We start from the raw sequence: 14,866 nt of genomic DNA on the forward strand, positions 1-14,866 counted from the left end.
GAGGAGGACAAGCAGAGAGCAAGCGGTGGGCCATCATGTTTAGCTGCATGAGTTCAAGAGTAGTACGCATTGAGGTCATCGAATCATTGGATACATCCAGCTGTATTAACGCTCTCAGGCGCTTCTTTGCGTTAAGAGGCCCTGCAAAACAGTTAAGGTCTGATTGCGGCACCAACTTTGTTGGAGCATCAAAGGAGCTGGGGATGGACAAAACGGTGCAAAAGTACCTCAGTCAGCAGGGATGCAACCTTGAGTTTAGCACACCACACGCCTCTCACATGGGAGGCGCATGGGAGCGGATGATTGGTATCGCCAGAAGAATTCTTGATTCAATGTTTCTGCAGCAACGCACCCGATTGACCCACGAGGTACTGTGCACACTAATGGCAGAGGTCACAGCATTCATAAACGCACAACCACTCCTACCTGTGTCTTCTCACCCAGAAAACCCCTTCATACTCTCGCCATCAATGCTGCTTACGCAGAAGGCAGGAGCTCCCCCTCCACCAGTAGACTTCTCTAATAAGGACCTGAACACAAAGCAATGGAGACAGGTCTAGGCTCTGGCAAATCGGTTCTGGTCTCATTGGAGACATGAATATCTACCTTTGTTGCAACACAGACAAAAGTGGACAGAACCCTGCAGGAATCTTCAAGTTGGAGATTTAGTCCTGCTCAGGGACAAGCAAATCGCCCGCAACAGCTGGCCAATGGCCAGAATCACTGCCACATTCCCTAGTAGGGATGGACATATCAGGAATGTTGAGTTGAAAACTTCTGACCAAGGTGATGTGAAAATTTACGAAAGGCCAGTTACAGAAGTCATTCTACTTCTACCTAAGGACTGACTTAGAGACTGAAGTTTTGTATTATGTTCATTGTGACCTTACGAAGGTCAGGCGGGGAGTGTGTTGCCTTTATGGCATTTGTTTAGTTTATTATATTTTTGCTTTAGTAATTCGTTTGTTATCGATTTCTAGTTAAAGTTAAGATTGTTTAAAGTAAATTTGTTGTCTGTGATATATCACGGCATGCGATGATGTCACACCCGGTTTCGCCGTGTCTTGTGGGAAAATACCGGTTTGGAGAAACAGGAAGGAGGGGGCTTGTGTGTGCAGGATCAGCGCGAGAAAAGTTTTCTTTCTACGCACTAGAACCTTCAGTGAAGCAAGGCCTTTTCACCATACGTTAATGTGGAAGAGTGAACAGTAAACGGTTAATCTTACTGGGACCGCCTCATTGACTGCTTTAAGCTTGGTGTTTAGTTCAGAGTTCTTTTACACCTGTGCAAGAACACTACAGCCACTGTTATGAAGGATGAACAGCTCTAAAGGGCAGAAGGGTGCAAGATTGCCCATGTCCCCCTCCCCTGGGAGAATTACAAACCGTTACTGTTGCCAGGCTGCTAACGAGAGAGAAAGTGATGGAACAAAGCATACTGGGACTGGAACATTTGCTTCAGACAAGGGCGAGATAACACCAGGGGAGAGAAACCATATTATGACTCCTGTAAGACTCACGGCTCCGGAGAGGGCTGTTTACTTGGTACTATTCTGTTCATTAAAATTCCTCAGTGGACAGCCGGAGTGGGCTGGTTTGATGGGCAAAGCCATTCAAAACTGATTGACACCTGAGACCCTGTGAGTACGGATAAAAGTGAGGTTTGGGGAGACACCCCTCAGACGCACCAAGAGTCACACTAGTGAGCACTGCTTAAGTGTTGGAACTCACAAGAAAAGTGTGGGGCATTGGAAACCAAACAAAGGATCAGTCAATTTGAACTCAGAGTGTTTTTAGTGAGGCAGGTGGGGGCTTGTGTGTGTGTCCACCCTTACCTGGGTGACGAGTCCACCATAGAAGAACGGTCTAGCTAAAGGACAGAGGGGTCATACCTGAATGGCCACAACAACACATCGACGGATCAAGATCATAAAGGAAGGTTTGCAAGACAATAGCTGTTACTGTTTGCTCGCTCTCTCTCTCTCTCTCTCTCTCTCCCCCCAACAATTACAACAAAAGGACCAACAACTACCTCAGCCTGTATGAACTGAACTGAACTTTATATTCACATATGACATTATCCACTAGACAACGATAAAGCTTGTTTATTATTGATTATTATTATACCCACACTTTTAGGTTTAGTATTGCTAACGTGTATTATCTGTATATTTGCATTGTTGATATTGATTTGTATATTTTACTAATAAACACTGTTTTGAAAATAGTACCAGACTCCAACGGATACTTCTATCTTTGCTGGTAAGACACCCAGTTACGGGGCACGTAACACCACAATAAGTTAATAGCAAGGTCTAAAGCCAAAATTGACTTTTTAATGTAATGTAAAAAAATGTTCTATATTCCAGAGCATATAAAATAACATTAATGAATAGATGAAGTAATCTTATCAACATTATTGAAAAATAATTACTGATTCTGGGTAACTATGTGGACAATAATAATGTTCTGTGAACATTAGTGAAATTGGTGGAAAAAATCCTCTAGATACTGGAAATCTGAAATAAAAAATAGAAACTGCTGGAAATATTCAGTGGATCTCGTAACATCAATATAAAAAGAGCTAGTGTTTTGATTTCAGAAGTAACTTATATCTCCAAAAGTTGAAGCACTGAAAATAAAACTATCCACCTGTAATGCACTTGGTTGTTTTTTTATGACAGTGTAAAATATGAAAGTGGCATTGTATATGGAGTTTATCCATTTCAGAAAGTATCTGATACACAGCAGATGGATGACATAAAAATGGGATTGGAAGATCTTCTATCTATGCACAATTTTACAATATCATTTAATCTGTATTTATTATCACCAGAAGATTAGGTGATCTTAATATCCTTTTCAAGCTATGATTGTTAGGCTTGCACCTTCCAATCTCCACTCAGCTGCCACTTGTTTCCAACTCATCAGCAGCAGCGTAATTAAATCTACCTCTCATCTTCAATCTGTTGTTCACCATTGAATCAACAAGCCTCACCCAGTTTTTCCTAGTCTTTAGTTACCTTGTTGCCTTGCTGTGTTAAATATCTGTTCTCTCTTACATTGTGGTGCCTCACAGCTAGCTACGTCGCAGTTTATTAGTAAAACTGTTTAGTGGTAAATTGTCACCACGGCTCTGATTTTGGGTCAAGCCTCCTCAACAATTCCTGACAGGATGGGTGAACCAATGATTGACCCAGGAATGCTTACTCCGAAAAGAAGTCTTCCTTTGACATAAGTACATGATGCCAAGGCAGCCTGAAACCATTAACTATCTGCCTGCTACTCTCAACCAGCTCTCCATATCAATACAGTACCCTGCACTAGTCTATTTCCTCCCTTGGAGCCTTGAAATATGGTGCCCAAATGCTTTAACTGATCACCAATCTAGTACCACAACTTCCTGTCCCAGTACTTCTTTCATGTTGAGGTCCAGCCATCTCTATTCTACGGTCTGAGGCAAAAATGCCCTTGTTATCTGTCTCCTGACTGGGCAAGCTCGGCTGCCACTAACCGGGACAATAAAATCACTATCTGCAATAAATATGAGGAATTCATAGCTGAGATGTGCTGGGTTTTCGACCATCCGGGAAGTGAGAGGGCGCAGCGGATGGAATAATTCGCCCTTGTCCAGGCTCACATTCCGTGCGGGAAATCAGGATGCTTGCAGTGGAGTGTGGATGGAATGCTGAAGCACTGCTGGCCCATTATCATCCTGACGTCTCAGAGCACCTGAATGATGAACTGTCTGTCTGGGGGACACCTACTGACCTCAGAAGCCTCTGGCTCTTAGAATTGACAAGCGTCTTATGGGACAACCCTCCAGATCATCAGCAAGTACCCCAATTCCATTCTCAGGACCATTTTAGCCTGCAAGCCCCTCGTCTTCAATGCCTTCAGAACCTCTGCAGACAGGGAAAGCCAACATAAACCCCCATGCGCATCAGTATATGTGGAGAAACATTCTGTGCACTAACTATGTAGCTGCTGATCATCCATGAATCAAATACCCACTGTGTCTGTCACTAGAGTCCTTCTATTTAGTAAGCTCCCCATGGCCTCTACTTCCAGCACCTTAGCCCAACTTACTCCCTCTGTCCACCTTCACACCTCCATGGCTCTGTGCAAATAGTAGACCCTGGTGGATTCTGGTGCAGCAGACAACCTTCTGGACCAGACTGTGAGTGCAGCCTGAATTCCCTACCAAGCCATCTGCATCAACCTTTCTGCAACATGACGTACATCCCTTGGGTCTGGGATGCTCAGAACATGCACATGAGCATTGGAGATCACCACGAGTCCATCCAATTCCTCCTTATTAACTCATCCAACAATCCTCACTTCTTGGTTGCCCTGGGCTCTGAACTCACTTACAACCTTCACTTCATCTGGTCATCCTGTTTACCGCCAGGTTGGGGACCCATCTGCCTGCAGCCTCAGTTAACCTCACCCTGTATATCTATGGAGAAGGAGAAAAACATCAAGCTCACCAAACTCCCACAGAAATACCACGACTTAACTATAGATTTCAGTAAATGGGAGGCCAGCATCCTGCCACCTCACACACCACACAACAGGACGCATGACTTCCTCCTGGGTATGAACCCGCCCTGAGGTTGCCTGTTTCCCTCTCCAGCCCTGAGACCCAAGCCATGATCCTGGGTGCAGGATTCTTCTTTGTCGAAAAGAAGGATGGGGTTTTTCATCCCTGCATTGACTACTGCGGACTCAACAAAATCGCCATTAAAAACTGCTTCCCTTTCCCCTTGATGGATAGCAGATTTGAAACACTCCATGGTCCCCATATCTTCACCAAACTGGATCTATGGAGCACGACATCCTGATTCGCAGCTGCCAGGGAGATGAGTGGAAAACTGTGTTCATAATGCCATTAGCCACTCTCCAGTCCTCTGGGACCTCGCTTGTGGCTAGAGAGGATTGAAGACTCTGGTCAAGACTCCAGCAATTGAAAGGTCTCTTGCCTCCTTCAATAACCTGGTGTAAATCCCATCAGGCCCTAGGGACATCCACCTTAGTACTCATTAGGAGCCCCTACACTTCCTCCTCCTTGAACTCTAAATGTCGTCACATCGGCACGGACTAGGAGGGCCAAGATGGCCTGTTTCCGTGCTGTGATTGTTATATGGTTATATTTATACACTCAGCACTGACCTCCTGATCCTCTGTATCCTTTTCCTTTGTAAATACTGAGCAAAGTACTCACTAAGTACCCCACTCACATTCTCTGCATCCAAGCAAATGTTCCCACCTATATCTCGAGTGGTCTCACCCTCTGCCTAGTTATCTTGCTCTTCATGTATAAAGTGCCTTGGGATTAACCATAATTCCACTTGCCAAAATCTTTTCATGACCCTTCCTGGCTTTCATAATTCCCTTCTTCAGTTCTTTTCTGCTTCTTCCTATTCTTCATGTGCTTCTTTTGACCCAAACTTTCAAAGCTTTACGTATTTTTCCTTTTTCTTCTTGACTAAATTTGTCACCTCTCTGGATATCCAAGGTTCTTTTACCTTTTCTTATCCTGCCTCAAGCCCATTGTCTATGGACCCCTCAAATCCCTGACCCTGCACCTCCAGAACCAAGCATTGTGGAAGGTGGTTCAACAGACAGTTCTCCAGTTGATGGCTGCACGTCGTCATGTGTGCAGCTCTGGATCAAATGGGAAGGGTACAACGCAGAGGAGCGGTCTTGGGTGCCATCCAGTTTCACCTTAGATCCATTGCTCATTGAGGAGATCTATCCGGATCATCCCAATTCAGTAGGGCCCCCGCCTCCCAGACTCCATCCACCAAAAAGAAGTCACCTGCCACTTATTTCCAACTCATTACGTCCAGCCCATTTAGAACCTGCACTCATCCACAGTCCTTTGTTCACCTAGGAAACTAGCCGGCCTCAACCAGTTGCTCCTAGCCTTCAGTTAACTTTTTGCTTTTCTTGTGTTAAGTTTCTGTTCTCTCATGTTTTCTGGCCCCTCATGAGTTGTTATTTTGCTGTTTACTGCTAAATCGTTTTCAGAGCTTTGCTTCTACTGCATCTACTGCAATTCCTGACAATGGTACCATGAAAGATATATGCATGTCCAAGATTTTAGAAAATGCTTTCCAATCTGTAGATATGATTAATTAAACACCCTAAGCCATGAACATTCTATGCTAAGAAGTCATTTTAGATATTTACATATCTAAAATCAAGGTTAGAATTTAAAATTAATTAATTAAATAATTAATTAATTAAAATTAGATTAAAAATAGAGGTTAGAGTTTAGATTACAACTGTCTTGTGTCTACAGGATTATACTTATGTTGATGCTGGCATTTATTGGGAGATATCTGAAATAGTGAGTAGAATTATTTTAGCCTTGGCATTTGTTGAATGGTATATTTGTTCCTGTGGTTAGTTCTGTAGAGCTGGGCTTTGCAAATATTTTGTTATTTTGGCAGACAAGTACTCATGTCAAGGCTGAGAATATTGATAGGTCCAGACAAGAGGTTAACAATGGCTGTTCAAGACAGTGGCTCTAAGAGTGTGCTTAGAGTTTTGTGGTATCATTTCATGTTTACATTTGCCCTTGTCAAAGTTGTGATCATAAAAAAAGCATTAGATTTGTTCACTGCATCAAGAACATTTGTATTACATTTAATTAGAATTTCATTTCATATTGTACATAAAATGATTGGCATGTGCCTTGAATTATATTTCACAGGTAGGCCATTATGTATCACAATTAACTTATGATGTTAACCATTCTATTTATCTACAATTAGAAGGAAAAATTTGAGTTGATATTGAGGTTGTAAAGAATGGGTAATACAATGGTTAAATTATTTGTTATTGAATCACAATGTAGAGAATACTATTCAAAGATCTCCTCTTAATTCATTGAGTAAGAAAGCAAATAGGGCCAGGTTGTCCAACCTGCTGCTGTATTTGCCTGTTTGTAATGGGTTGGGTTGTGTTGGGTTGGTCAAATCCAAACAATTCAAGTGTCTATGAGATGTGGTAATAAGCATACAAAGCAGCAAAGTAACTTAAAGTCTAATTTATTGTCATAAAATAAAAAAATCACAGATAAACCACACTAAATACTATGCACTAAGTCACAAAGATTTCACAAATATTTCTGGGCTCACAATTCTTAGTCACCACATGGTTGTTGCTTTTGTTGGAGAACTCCAAATTCTGACTCATTTGTGAAACCACTTGTGGGGCCTAGGACTCGACTGCAATTTCTGGTCTAGGTGAAGTCCAAAGAATGCAGGGAAAGGAAACTCAATAAATATGAGTGTTGCAAGCATAGGGAGATACACAGCGACAGACAAATCATTTGAACCTTTGTTCTCATGCCATTAACTCAGCCTGGTTTCTCTCATTCAAACAATACATGTGTTCATTAACACATTGTTCAGCATGTCCTTATAGATCAATTAGACACTTTAATGTCACTTCTTATCCATCAGTCCTTCTATGTTTAGGACTTAACATTCCTTAGACTTGAAGAAGGGCATTAATTTTATATATAAGTGGTAAGTCTGAAGCCAAAAATTAATCTTAATTTGACAGACACTAAGAAAGAATCCATCAAACTAGCTCTCAAAGTGACAAACATTTAGTCATTAACAAACATCCTCATGTTAGTGGTGCCTGAGACTAAGAAATAATCCAGCTGCTATCAACAAACATCAGGTATTAACAAACCTACAGTGTTTACCTAGGACAGAGACTCTACATGCTGCAAGCTCACAAAAGAATTAAATTGCCATTTCTAGCTATTTAATGTTTTACAAAATGTAATACAACACACCATTTCTGACTGGAAACAAGGCAAATTTATGGAATCCATCAATAATTGTTGAATTAACAACTCCATGATAACATGCCTGCTCATTCATACGGTCCCTTTTTGGAATAAGGGACCAAAATTTATTAGCCTTGTCTACCTGCAAGACAGGCTCTGATGATAGTGTTTTGTGCACTTTGTTGCTGAATGATGGGAAACCTCAGACAGAGTGAGACCCCTTATAGGATTATAAAGTTATAGATATGTATGGTGGTGGAAGGTAGCCACAAAAAATATGAGAAGAATATCACATTTTGGGATTCTTTTTCTATAATTTTATCAAAAATAGTTTTAACTATTTATTTGAGTTAAAAGAACCACCTGATGATTGATATTCAATATGAAACTATTTATGGTGTACCTCCAAATATGGCATACCAGGAGGAAGCATTAACTTATCTCAATATCTGGAAAGCACAGGGCTAAAAGTCTTTGTTAATAAATAGGAAAGAAGTTCCTGGATTCTGGGCAGTGTGAATGTTCTGTTGAAGAGTTACAGTGGATTTGGAGGTTAATGGAGATGATGCTATTGTGTGGGGGAGAGAGAACTGAAGAAACCATATTACAAGCTTGGTATCAATCTCATAACTTATGAAATAATATTTCCACTTTTGGATAAGCGAGTACTAACTCTCTATATTTACATAACAACTCAGCTCCAACGTCTTCTTCAAACTACTACTGTTGTTGGGTAAAATCACGAGTGGCAATAAGTCACCTTACAGGAGCACCACATGTCCCCTGGTGCCAAAAGACAAACTCTCATTCAACATTTATCACAACTAGAGCTGACTGTTGATGTCAGGAAGGAGGAGAATATACCCCTGTCTACATTGGGGGATTAGCAGTGGACAGAGTCAGCAGCATTAATTTCACATGTGTTAATGTATTGGATGACCTGTCCTTAGTCCAGCATATATACTGTATGCCATCTAAAGGAAAGAGCACCAGCATCTTTACTTTCGTAATACATTAAGGAGGTTTAAATTATCATCAAATACTCTTACAGACTTCTATAGGTGTGCATATGAAAGTATCCTGACTAGTTGCATTATGATCTAGTCTGGTAATTCAAATGCATAGGAATGTAAGAAACAGCAGCAAGGAGTGGACTCTGCCCAGTACATCAAATGTACATCCCACGTCATTACTGATAATACTTACAGGATGAACAGTCCCAAGAAAGTGACATCATCAGTGATCCTTCATTCCAGGTCATGCCAACTTCTTACAGTACAGGATACTACCTCACTTTTTTTAATATACAGTATTTCTTTTTTTTTGCACATTTTTAAAATCTATTCAATTCACATATACTCTAATTGGTTTACTTTTATTATTATTAATAATTTTCTCTCTATATTATGTATTGCATTGAACTCCTGCTGCTTTTCATGTCACATACTGGTGATAATAAACCTGATTCTGATTCTGACATAAATTTACTCAATAGAGGTTCACAGTATTTGAAAATTTTCATAGCTAAATCCTACTTAAAATTATACTATTTCTGTATATACTGTATTAATATATCCATGAGATATAAAACAGCAAAGTTTGAAATTTATGATTGGCAATATTTGATTGTTACAAACAGTAGACGTAAAGAAAAGTGACATTAACTGAAAATGCAGCACAACAGAATTTTTTTTCTGCATTTGGAATTTTTTGACAGGGTCGTTGACATCTCAGGGCTATCTTATTGACCCTTTTCTTGTTAAATCCTAAAGGATGCTGAGGATGAAAATTTGATTGACAGGTATATTTAGAAATGATGAGCTCTATCATCAAACCAGAAAATCATCGGCTCCCATGCTGAGCTGCAAATATTGGTTGAGATAACAGAAACATTAGATTAAAAGGCAGTGAAGCAGTTGGAAGTTCATGTTCTTTTTATCTTAATGATGAAAAAGCACAAATAGTATGCTAAATTTTATATATGATAAGGTTGGTCTTGAAGTGCAAATGCAAAGCCATCATCCCAAAAGGTAGACTTAGACTATTCTTCTGTACCAAATCCCAGTGCCAATGGCCATCAGATTGTCTCAGAATATTATTAATAATGGATGCATATGAATAACATAAGCAATGAAGAACAGATGAATCAGACAAAAGACTGGTTCTGTTTAAAAGCATAAATTCTGTAGATCATCCTTTCAGTATTTATTCTGGGAATTTGTGTGTGTTATACCAAGGGTCTCAGGCTGAAATATTATCTGCTTATTTCTCTCCAGAGTTGCTGCTTGACTTGTTGAGTTCATCTGTCATTGTTCAAGATTTCCAGTATTTGCAGAATCTCTTGTATTAATATGTTTTTAAATGCCATCTGATTAGGCTTGTTTCATCAACAAGCAAAAAAGAGTTGCTGATACTGAAATTTTAAAATAAAGCCAGAAAATGCTAGAAATACTCAAAGTAAAAGCAGCATCCATGAAAGTCCCTCAACTTCAAATACTAGCTCTGCTTCTCTCTCCATAGATGCTGTCTTACCTCCTAAGCAATTCCAGTATCTACTTCTGTTTACACTGATTGTGTGTTTCCTCAATTTCCAAGATCTGTATTAACGTACTTAACCATTGTAGACTTATATTCCCACATAATTAATGGATCTAGCATCCATTCTGTAATCTAGTCCATTAAGTTGAAAAAATAGACTTTTTAGTCTTGGGGTTTTTATGTTGACTTCATCAACAAGTGTGAGGGAAGATCAACCATGTTCCACTGTGTACGAATATCAGTGAGGATTCACCTACTCAACTCATACATGACCATGGCATTCTCATTCATGGTCAGTGAACAGCTCATATCACAACTCCGGCTAGTCAGAGGCTGGCAGGCACACATTGACTCATGAAGATATATTCACTTATAAATTACTGTATCACCAACAAAATTATTGAAAATATGTCCATAAAGTATTCAGTCTTGGAGATAATGTAGTCTGAAAACTATGTTGTGCCAATCAGCGGGCAACAACGCATATCCATTTTTACCATTTTTCGAACAAATTAACTAAATTTTTTGATTTGCACCTAAAATCAGTCAAAATGTGGGTAAAGCAATTCAGAATATGCCAGAACTAACAGCATAGCATTGTTGAAAAAGTATAGGCTGATTGATACATGATTCAGTTAAATGAAATATGAGTTACAATTATCAGTATAATATAGCATGACCAAGGAATTAAAAACTAAGAGTACAGGCGTAACATCCCATTTATCTAACCCATCTTTTCAACATGATTTATTCCAAAGTGAATCCTGTAATACAAAGTGAAATGGGTTGTGTAACTTTTTCTGGATTCTGCACTTCAGAATTACATTGATACATAATGTTAGAGTTGTATAATTTTTATATACTGCGGTCAAACTGGACAACCAGTCAATAAACAAGTAACTAAATTGTGAGCAAGTTATATACATTTCTCTCCATTAGTGTAATAAATTTGATAAGACCATGATTAGCCATTCTGCATTCTGTTTAGGTAACACTTTTACAACAAAGTGAGGATAAAGATGTATGACACTATTCATTGTGTAAACTACTGCTGTAACCTACTCAGAAGAACCCATCTGCATAAGCTTTAAAAGTGATGTAAATTTGATTTCTTTAAAAAAATATATTTAATTTTTTTAATCTACCAAGCTTGTAGAGTTCTATACAGGCCATAGATTGATAATTGGTGGAAATAGAAGTACTAATCAAAAATTACTCTAAAATATAAACATTTTAAAATGTTTCTAGCAAAGATCAAAGTTGGTAAAGCTATGATTACAATGTTAATACATGATCTTAAAACTTTGTCTTCACATGAACAGGATTCAGCACTGTTTTTTTCTAATGAATAATGCTTGTAGCAATATGTTTCATTGACATATAGTTTTAAATTCAGCACAACTTCAGCAAGAGCCCAATGTAATCCCTATTTTGCCAACTGTTAATCTCAAACTATAGTAAATCATCTGTTCTGTAGTGTGGCATATTGGATTTCTCTCAGGTTTAGTACTTCACCTAACTTCAAATAATGAATTTAGAGCAATACCCTGTCTTGCTTACATGATTCATCTAAAGCTGAAATCTCAAGATTTGTACATCCAGTTTGCTAAAAAGCTGGATCTAGATTATTGCAGACAAATGAGCAGAAAAGCAAAGGACAGTGCAGTTTATTTTTTTTATTGAAACGCTTCTGAAATTTAGCTCTGTCCTCAGAGAAACATGACAACGTGGTTCATATTGGACTTATGCCAGACCCTTTTTTTTTGAGGAGCATTTCCTGTCACACTTTGTGGTTGCCAATATGGTTTGTTTGCCATATCAAGCAAGTGTTCAAGGAAGATTTTTTCTTGTACAAAACTGATACTGGTTGTTTTTGGAAAGAAATACTGTAAGTCCACATGTTTCTGAAACATCTGCATGTAGAATCAAACATCTCCCTATCCCATCTTAAAAAATATAATGTTCCCCTTACTGATATCGGATGTGTATTTTTGTCCTTAGTATCTAAACCTGGGTTATCCTTTTACTACTGAGCAATGTATTTTATCTTGAGAAATCTTGAATTTTCATGGCTGATGACAAAATCAAACATGAGTAAGTTTTCAAAGACCTTTACAGAAACCAGTAATCTTCTAGATTATATACCTTTGCTTGGCAAAAGCTGGCTCTTTTAGAAACCTCTGGCTTCATTTACAGATCTAGAAAAAACTGAGTTCAATGATCTCCATTAATTAATTAATTTATTGGGCTATGATATCACTGGCAAGGTCATCATTTATCATACAACCTTGTTTGGCTTTGAGATGTTGGATGTGATTAGTTGCATTGGATCCCTGCAACTGTTGTTCATCAGGGAGTTCTAGAATGAAGAACAGTAATAAAGTAATAAAGTTTCAAGTCTGGTTGATGTGTAACTTGAAAGAATGCCTGCAGATAGTAGTGTTCCTTTCTGTCAGTGACTGTTCTCCGTCTAGGTGATAGATGTACTACAGCAGCTGGGACAAGTAACTGCCCTGCAATTTGTAGATGCCCTGCAATGAGGACATGGGTGGAACAAATGTTCAGAGTAATGGATGGTGTACCAGTCAATAAGGTAACCCACCAACATTCGCCCCCCACGCACACTGAGGCTTGGAGATTCAGTAGTGGAATGTCAAAGTTAAGTGATTAGACTCTGTCTTCTTGGAGAAAGTAATTGCCATTTTTGGGGCACTTAATGCCAATCAATTTATGCCTGAATATAGTCTAGGTCCTGCTGCAAGTGACATCTGTTTCGTTCACTAAAGATTTTTGTGTGGAATTAAAAATTATTTATGATCAATTCTGACCTTATAATAGAGGGAGAATCCTTGATGGAACACTGAAGATAGAAAGCATTGGATATCACGACACAGCTCTTCAGCAAAGAAGTCACAAGCTGAGGGTAATCAACCTCAAATCACGCTCCCTTTGTGTGAGCTATAATAAAACCTGGAGGAAACGTGACAGTCTATACATACATTAAAGGGCACGAGCATGGGCAGTTTATAGCCCACAAATTCTGATATAGATTAAAAAAATGTAATATCCTAGTACGTTGTGAAAGTACCAAAGGTCGCTGTGTCGTGTCCAAGTTCCTGTATGAAAGCAGAGTTGGAGAGACGGAGAAATGTATTTGCTGTCTTTAAACAGCGTATTTTCTTCAATAACTCTCTCTCTCTTGTTATAGATTGATGGAAGTCAGCAATATCCAGAATACCTTTGTAAATAGATTGTACATGTTTGACTTCCGTCCTTGGAAATCTTTAGTATGGTTACATCAATAGATTTTTTAGAGAGACAATAAAAGAATACTCCCGTTATCCAAACAAACAAGAAGCCGAATTTACAACCCTACTGTGCACCTGTAGGCACTGTTTGCATGCATGTAGCACTGTAGGTCAATATAAGGTTGTTTTATTTCAATGAAGGAACGTGGATGTATTTAATTTGCAAAGACCAGCTGGAGAACTGCTGAGATTTGTATTTTCTTACCTAAAATATAATAATCCCATTGAAGTAAAAAGTCTAACCCATTTTAACAACTGAGATAAATTTGCCTTTGTGCAATATAATACAAAACTATTCCATTAGTGATATTTAAAAATAGGTCAAGCAGCAGACATAGGTACTTGAAAGGAGAGGGGAAGCAAGCTGTTAACATGGACCAGAAAGGGAGGAAGGGTGCAAAGATGCAGTCTTAGTTGTTGGACAAGATTATCCTGGTTGGTCAACAGAAATTGGCTTTCATCTGTTATTCAATGTGTCAAAAGTCCAATGATATGGATGTTAACTATAGCATAGGTATGTTGAAAGAAGAGGAAGAAAACTGGAATGTCAGCTTCAAGTTACGGTAACGTTAGGCAAGGTTTATTACCATGGAATGAAGAATTCTTTCTATTGTCATTGACTAAAATTCAAGTCAGTACACCTCTACAGAATGTGGTAGGTAAGGTACCAGACAGTTGTAAATGTAGGTCAGCAAAGGAAGACACTTGTACTCCAGAACTGTGAATCCATCAATTTAAGTGTTTTTCCATTCTTCATTGGCTTCAAGTTTGCTTGGTATCTTAAATACCACACTTCAGTAAAATGCTGTTTTGATGTCAAGAGCAGATGAACTCACTGCTGAAATTTAGCTTCTTGGTCTATGTTTGGCTTTGATAGATCTGGAGCTGAGTGATCTAGGTGGTTTGCAAATAGACACAGATAAAATGACATTTGATAGTACTGTCAAAGATACTTTACCGATGATTGAGAACAAATTGTGCAGTGGTTAATTCTATTGGATTGATACTGTATTTTGTGAACAACTCTCAAATGCCCTGTCCTTTGAAGGGTAGAAGTTCTGTCATCCCACATGGTTGTAAGCTATTAGCTAGAAAGATGATGATATGCTAATTAAGACATCTTATACTCAATAGCACGATTAAACAGATCATCACATTTAACTCCTGTAGCTTTAATGAAAACTTCAATTCTCTGTTGTCCTACATT

The sequence above is a fragment of the Hypanus sabinus genome, chromosome 8 (assembly GCF_030144855.1).
Source record: "Hypanus sabinus isolate sHypSab1 chromosome 8, sHypSab1.hap1, whole genome shotgun sequence".
Classification (NCBI taxonomy): domain Eukaryota; kingdom Metazoa; phylum Chordata; class Chondrichthyes; order Myliobatiformes; family Dasyatidae; genus Hypanus; species Hypanus sabinus.